Source organism: Nomascus leucogenys, chromosome 7b (genome assembly GCF_006542625.1).
Source record: "Nomascus leucogenys isolate Asia chromosome 7b, Asia_NLE_v1, whole genome shotgun sequence".
Taxonomy (NCBI): domain Eukaryota; kingdom Metazoa; phylum Chordata; class Mammalia; order Primates; family Hylobatidae; genus Nomascus; species Nomascus leucogenys.
Genome location: NC_044387.1, coordinates 76,699,756 through 76,706,519, shown reverse-complemented (window position 1 = coordinate 76,706,519; position 6,764 = coordinate 76,699,756).

The following is a 6,764-nucleotide window of genomic DNA, read 5'->3' as shown; positions in this document are numbered from 1 at the left end:
CTATCAGAAACAAGCAAAACTAAAAAACCCAGCATTTTTAATCCTAGTACTAAATATCAGAGACTGATACAGACATTATTCATCATACTTAATAAATGCATTATGATTTCAAGTACTGTGTCACCATTAAGTACACAATCATCTCAAAGAACTAAATGTTTAACAAAAAATAAACATTGACCACATCAAATCAGTATTTTAAATAATTAGATAAGATTACCATTTAAAAATAGTGTTGAGCTATTTAATATTCAATATAACATCATTAGGTTCATGCTGATGCTCCTGTAATAAAAGACAAATTAACAAGAGAAAAGCGTAACATTTATTTAATCAAACTTTTACATGACATGGAATTCTTCAAAAATTAAGGTCCAAACACCCTGAGGCACTGTGTATTTTTATGCTATGTCTGATGAAAGAAGTGAATAATTGTAGAGAAATATGATTGGACAAAAAAGGAGATATGATCTAATTTAACAAACTGGGGGGCGGTGCCAGCAGTTGGGGGGTGAGCTCAACAAGGCCTGTTTATTCACATTCTTTTGGTTTCTTTGTGTAGTATTCATTTCTCCCGAGAATGGGGCAGGACACTTGTCACATGATGGTCTTACACCCTACTCTCAGAATAGGTAGGTCAGAGCGTAACCTTCCTAGGTTTGATGGTTTGCTTTGGGGAATAGGTGGAAGAAGGTCAGAGAGACTTTCTTGCTTTCTGAGGCCCATCTGTCTTCTTCAGCTTGGAAAAAAAAAAAAAAAAAAGCGTCACACTTTGGGTATCTGTTCTGAGCCCTGACAATACCAAAGGTTATATTCAAAGAAGCGTCACTTCCTTCATCCTTTCCATTATGTTTCCTTCCACCACACCAGCCCCACCCCCATCCCCACGTAGGTTAAAAGGTACATCCTAGCCAGGTGCAGTGGCTCATGCCTGTAATCCTAGCACTTTGGGAGGCCCAGGCGGGTGGATCACGAGCTCAGGAGTTCAAGACCACCCTGGCCAAGATGGTGAAACCCCGTCTCTACTAAAAATACAAAAATTAGCAGGGCATGGTGACACGTACCTGTAATCCCAGCTACTCAGGAGACTGAGGCAGAAGAATTGCTTGAATCCAGGAGGCGGAGGTTGCAGTGAGCCACTGCACTCTAGCCTGGGTGACAGAGTGAGATTCCATCTCAAAAAAAAAAAAAAAAGTGCATCCTTAGTTTCTGGTGTGTCCCCCTTCTGTTTCTTTTGACAAAAAGTAGCAGATATATGTTTATATTCTTATAGCCTCTTGTTTCTTTCACAAAAGTAGAATATTATGTAAACTCCATGTATTTTACTTTCTTAACTCATCAAAATATCCTGGAAATCTTTTCATATAAGTTCATAGAGATTGTTCTCAGTCTTTTTACAGCTAAATATATTCCGTTACAGCTAAGTAGATGTCCATTCAACTAATTGCAGGGTAGGAAACATCAACAGTGGAAATGTTGATTTTCATTTTCTGTTTTTTTTCTTACAGTAGCTTTGTATCATTGTAGCTACTTTTTTCTTTGCAATTTCTGGACAGTTTGACAGTTTGCAGTCATTACAATATTTCTGCTTTAAGAGTACTCACTTCTATCCGTATAGGGCGGTGCATTTTCTTTGATGGGTAACCTATTTTGGTGGTTGGGAGGGTTTGATGTGTGTTAGTGTTCTCTTTTGTTCTTGTGTGATTCTTATTTTCTACTTATTTCCCACTTTTTTCCTCCTCCTTCTTCTTCTTCTTCTTCTTCTTCTTCTTCTTCTTCTTCTTCTTCTTCTTCTTCTTCTCCTTCTCCTTCTCCTTCTCCTTCTCCTCCTCCTCCTCCTCCTCCTCCTCCTCCTCCTTCTCCTTCTCCTTCTTCTTTTTTTGAGACAGAGTTTCGCTCTTGTTGCCTAGGCTGGAGTGCAATGGCACGATCTCGGCTCACCACAACCTCCGCCTCCTGGGTTCAAAGGATTCTCCTGCCTCAGCCTCCTGAGTAGCAGGGATTACAGGCATGTGCAACCATGCCCGGCTAATTTTGTATTTTTAGTAGAGACGGGTTTTCTCCATGTTGGTCAGGCTTGTCTCGAACTCCCGACCTCAGGTGATCCGCCTGCCTTGGCCTCCCAAAGTGCTGGGATTACAGGTGTGAGCCCCCAAGCCCGGCCCTTTCCTTCTTCTTTACCATCATATCTCCAACAGTACCTCTCTCTTTCCATTTACTTACTCTCCTGGAACAAAATCTCTGAGACTGCCGCTTCAGAACTTTCCAGCTTCCTCCACACTTAGCAGATTTTCCTCAATAGCCATACTATGATCTGAACTATTCTAGACCACTTTTCAGTGTTTCATAAATAATGTTGGGTTTTCTCTTTTCTCCTCCTTTCTGTGCATTTTTCTCAAACTCCAACCGCTATGCTCTCATTCTTTTAAGTTAAGCTCTAGAGTTAGCTCTAATAAAATATTATATTTATTTCTTATTTGCAGGTAATAATTTGTGGATTTATTTTGCTCTCTTTATTGTCCTGTGGACAGATTCAGATGTATAAAGCTACCATTTTCCTAGAAAAATAGAGGTTCTTATCCTACAGCAACCAGAAAATTATTCCCTTCTAAGAAATATTTTTTGACTAGTATAAAAATAGGCAACCGTATTATGTGATACTTTTTTATTTTTTATTTTATTTTTTTTATTTTTTTGAGATGGAGTCTCGCTCTGTTGCCCAGGCTGGAGTACAATGGCGTGATCTCGACTCACAGCAAACTCTGCCTCCCAGTTTAAGTGATTCTCCCTGCCTCAACCTCCTAAGTAGCTGGGATTATAAGTGTCTGACACCACACCCAGCTAATTTTTGTGTTTTTAGTAGAGACAGGGTTTTACCATGTTGGCCAGCCTGGTCTCAAACTCCTGACCTCAGGAGATCCACCTGCCTCAGCCTCCTAAAGTGCTGGGTTTACAGGCGTGAGCTACCGCGCCTTGCCTTATTATGTGATATTTAAAATGTTGGTTAAACTATCGTCTGCCTCCTTGGAATTTTAGTCAAGCTCTCTTCGAAGAAGGAGGTTTAGGGAACTTAATGCACACTAAATGCTTCTTGTAGCTTCAGAAGTTATTATCATAAATTAATGTTGAATTTTTGAAGGCCTTTTCTGCTTCTAAAAAGATCATTTTTTGAAAAATAATCTGTTAAGTGCAATGAATTATATTTTCAGACTTCCTCATGTGGAGCCACTTTTTCAACCTGGATAAAGCCAACTTGATCATTCTGTATTGCTTTATTTGTATATGACTGCTTTTTTGCTAGTAGTGTATCACTGTCCAAAAAGTAGCAGTATCAGTGTTAACAAGGGAGTCTGGACTGTTTTCTTCTTTTCCCTCATAAACGGATGAATGTAATTATCACAGGAGTGGGTTTGTTGTTGTGAGAGTAGTTTGTTATAAAAGCAATTTCAGCTCTTAATTGCTCTCTCCCGCTCCTTGGCCTTCTTCCTTCTGCCACAGGATAATACAGCAAGAAAACCCTCACCAGGAGTGGGCCCCTCAGCCTTAGGCTTCCCGGCCTCCAGAGCTGTAGGAAGCAGCTATCTGTTTTTGTCTGTTTGTTTGTGTTATAAATTACTCAGTTTGTGGTATTCCATCACAGAAACACAAAATGAACTAAGACAGCTGTGGGTAGTCACACTGGCTGATAACTGTTCATAACATTAGCACAGACACTTAGACAGTACATGTCACTTTACAAATATTGGAATCTGCTTAATCTATTAATTCTTAAAGAGATGTATTAAACCCACTAGTTTAGTGAATTCATCTATTTCACCTTTTACTTCTGATAGTTTTTCATTTACCTATTTTGAAGTTACGTTATTAGGTGCACAAAGGTTTAGAGTCTTCCTGTTCCTATAGTGATTTTGTTTCATTACTGATTTACTCCAACTTCTAACGTTTTATTTCTAATTGTCTATATTTCTATGTTTCTCCCCACCTCTCTTACTTATATTCAGTTGAACTGATTTATTTTTTGTTTGTTCACTTCACTTTTACTACTCTGGAAGTTATACTCTTATTTCTGGTCTTTTACTAGATATTTTTTTTTTTTTTTTTTTATTATACTTTAGGGTTTTAGGGTACATGTGCACAATGTGCAGGTTTGTTACATATGTATCCATGAAGGCTAGAAATAACTAAAATCAGAGCAGAACTGAAGGAAATAGAGACACAAAAAACCCTTCAAAAAATTAATGAATCCAGGAGCTGGTTTTTTGAAAAGATCAACAAAATTGACGGACCGCTAGCAAGACTAATAAAGAAGAAAAGAGAGAAGAATCAAATAGATGCAATAAAAAACGAAAAAGGGGATATCACCACCGATCCCACAGAAATACAATCTACCATCAGAGAATACTACAAACACCTCTATGCAAATAAACTAGAAAATCTAGAAGAAATGGATAAATTCCTTGACAAATACACCCTCCCAAGACTAAACCAGGAAGAAATTGAATCTCTGAATAGACCAATAACAGGTTCTGAAATTGTGGCAATAATCAATAGCTTACCAACCAAAAAGAGTCCAGGACCTGATGGATTCACAGCTGAATTCTACCAGAGGTACAAGGAGGAACTGGTACCATTCCTTCTGAAACTATTCCAATCGATAGAAAAAGAGGGAATCCTCCCTAACACATTTTATGAAGCCAGCATCGTCCTGATACCAAAACCTGGCAGAGACATAACCAAAAAAGAGAATTTCAGACCAATATCCCTAATGAACATTGATGCAAAAATCCTCAATAAAATACTGGCAAACCGAATCCAGCAGCACATCAAAAAGCTTATCCACCATGATCAAGTGGGCTTCATCCCTGGGATGCAAGGCTGGTTCAACATATGCAAATCAATAAATGTAATCCAACATATAAACAGAACCAAAGACAAAAACCACATGATTATCTCAATAGATGCAGAAAAGGCCTTTGACAAAATTCAACAACCCTTCATGCTAAAAACTCTCAATAAATTAGGTATTGATGGGACGTATCTCAAAATAATAAGAGCTATCTACGACAAACCCACAGCCAATATCATACTGAATGGGCAAAAACTGGAAGCATTCCCTCTGAAAACTGGCACAAGACAGGGATGCCCTCTCTCACCGCTCCTGTTCAACATAGTGCTGGAAGTTCTGGCCAGAGCAATCAGGCAGGAGAAGGAAATAAAAGGTATTCAATTAGGAAAAGAGGAAGTCAAATTGTCCCTGTTTGCAGATGACATGATTGTATATCTAGAAAACCCCACTGTCTCAGCCCAAAATCTCCTTAAGCTGATTAGCAACTTCAGCGAAGTCTCAGGATACAAAATTAATGTACAAAAATCACAAGCATTCTTGTACACCAATAACAGACAAACAGAGAGCCAAATCATGAGTGAACTCCCATTCACAATTGCTTCAAAGAGAATAAAATACCTAGGAATCCAACTTACAAGGGATGTGAAGGACCTCTTCAAGGAGAACTACAAACCACTGCTCAATGAAATAAAAGAGGATACAAACAAATGGAAGAACATTCCATGCTCATGGGTTGGAAGAATCAATATCGTGAAAATGGCCATACTGCCCAAGGTAATTTATAGATTCAATGCATCCCATCAAGCTACCAATGACTTTCTTCACAGAATTGAAAAACTACTTTCAAGTTCATATGGAACAAAAAGAGCCGCATCGCAATCAATCAAGCAAAAAACAAAGCTGGAGGCATCACTACCTGACTTAAACTATATACAAGTACAGTAACCAAACAGCAGTACTGTACAAACAGAGACATAGATCAATGAAAAAAGAGCCTCAAAATAGCCATAGCTACAACTATCTGATCTTTGAAAAACCTGACAAAAACAAGAAATGGGGAAAGGATTCCCTATTTACTAGATATTTTATATATACTTTACTAGATATTTTTACACATTTTACTTAGGGAACTCCCAATTAATAATTGGCTTTATATTACTCTTCTCAAAGTACAGACTCAAATAAGTTCTAATTCTGCAATTTGTTGTTTATCTGTCTTTCATATCAGGGCTTTTTTGGTCAGGTGTTTGTGATTCTTGATTGCAATCACACACTGCGTGGATATTTTGTATCAGAATTTTTGAGGCTATTTTTAAAGTGAATTCATTTTAAATTCCTCACGTAGTAAGATACAGCAGATTTCCTAGAGCAAACGTGAGCTTCGAGTTTTTACTTCTCTATAGTTTTATTTACCCATCCTTTCTGCATTCTTATTTGTCTTACTTTTAATTACTATCAATGATTTTAAAATATTTTAAGTATCCTATACAGTATTTTTAAATGCACTGTACATCTAATTTGCTGCATTGATAGAAAAGGGAATCAATATATACACATGCTCTTGGAATTATGTGATTTGGTACCAATAAAGCCATCATAAGATGAAAAGATCCTCAGTTGAAAACAAGTTTAATACACCTAGACTACCAAACATTACAGCTTCCCCTAGCTTACCTTAAATGTGCTCAGAATGCTTACATTAGCCTACAGTTATGCAAACTCATTGAACATAAAGCTTATTTTATAATAAGGTTATTATTATAATAATAACCAAAATTCAAAATTTAAAGTATGGTTTCTACTGAATGCATATTGCTTTCATACCACTATAAAGTAAAAAAAAAACCTAAATTTAAACATTATAAGTTGAGGAATGTCTGTAATTCCTTTTCTGAAGCAGTCATTAAAGACTACAGAA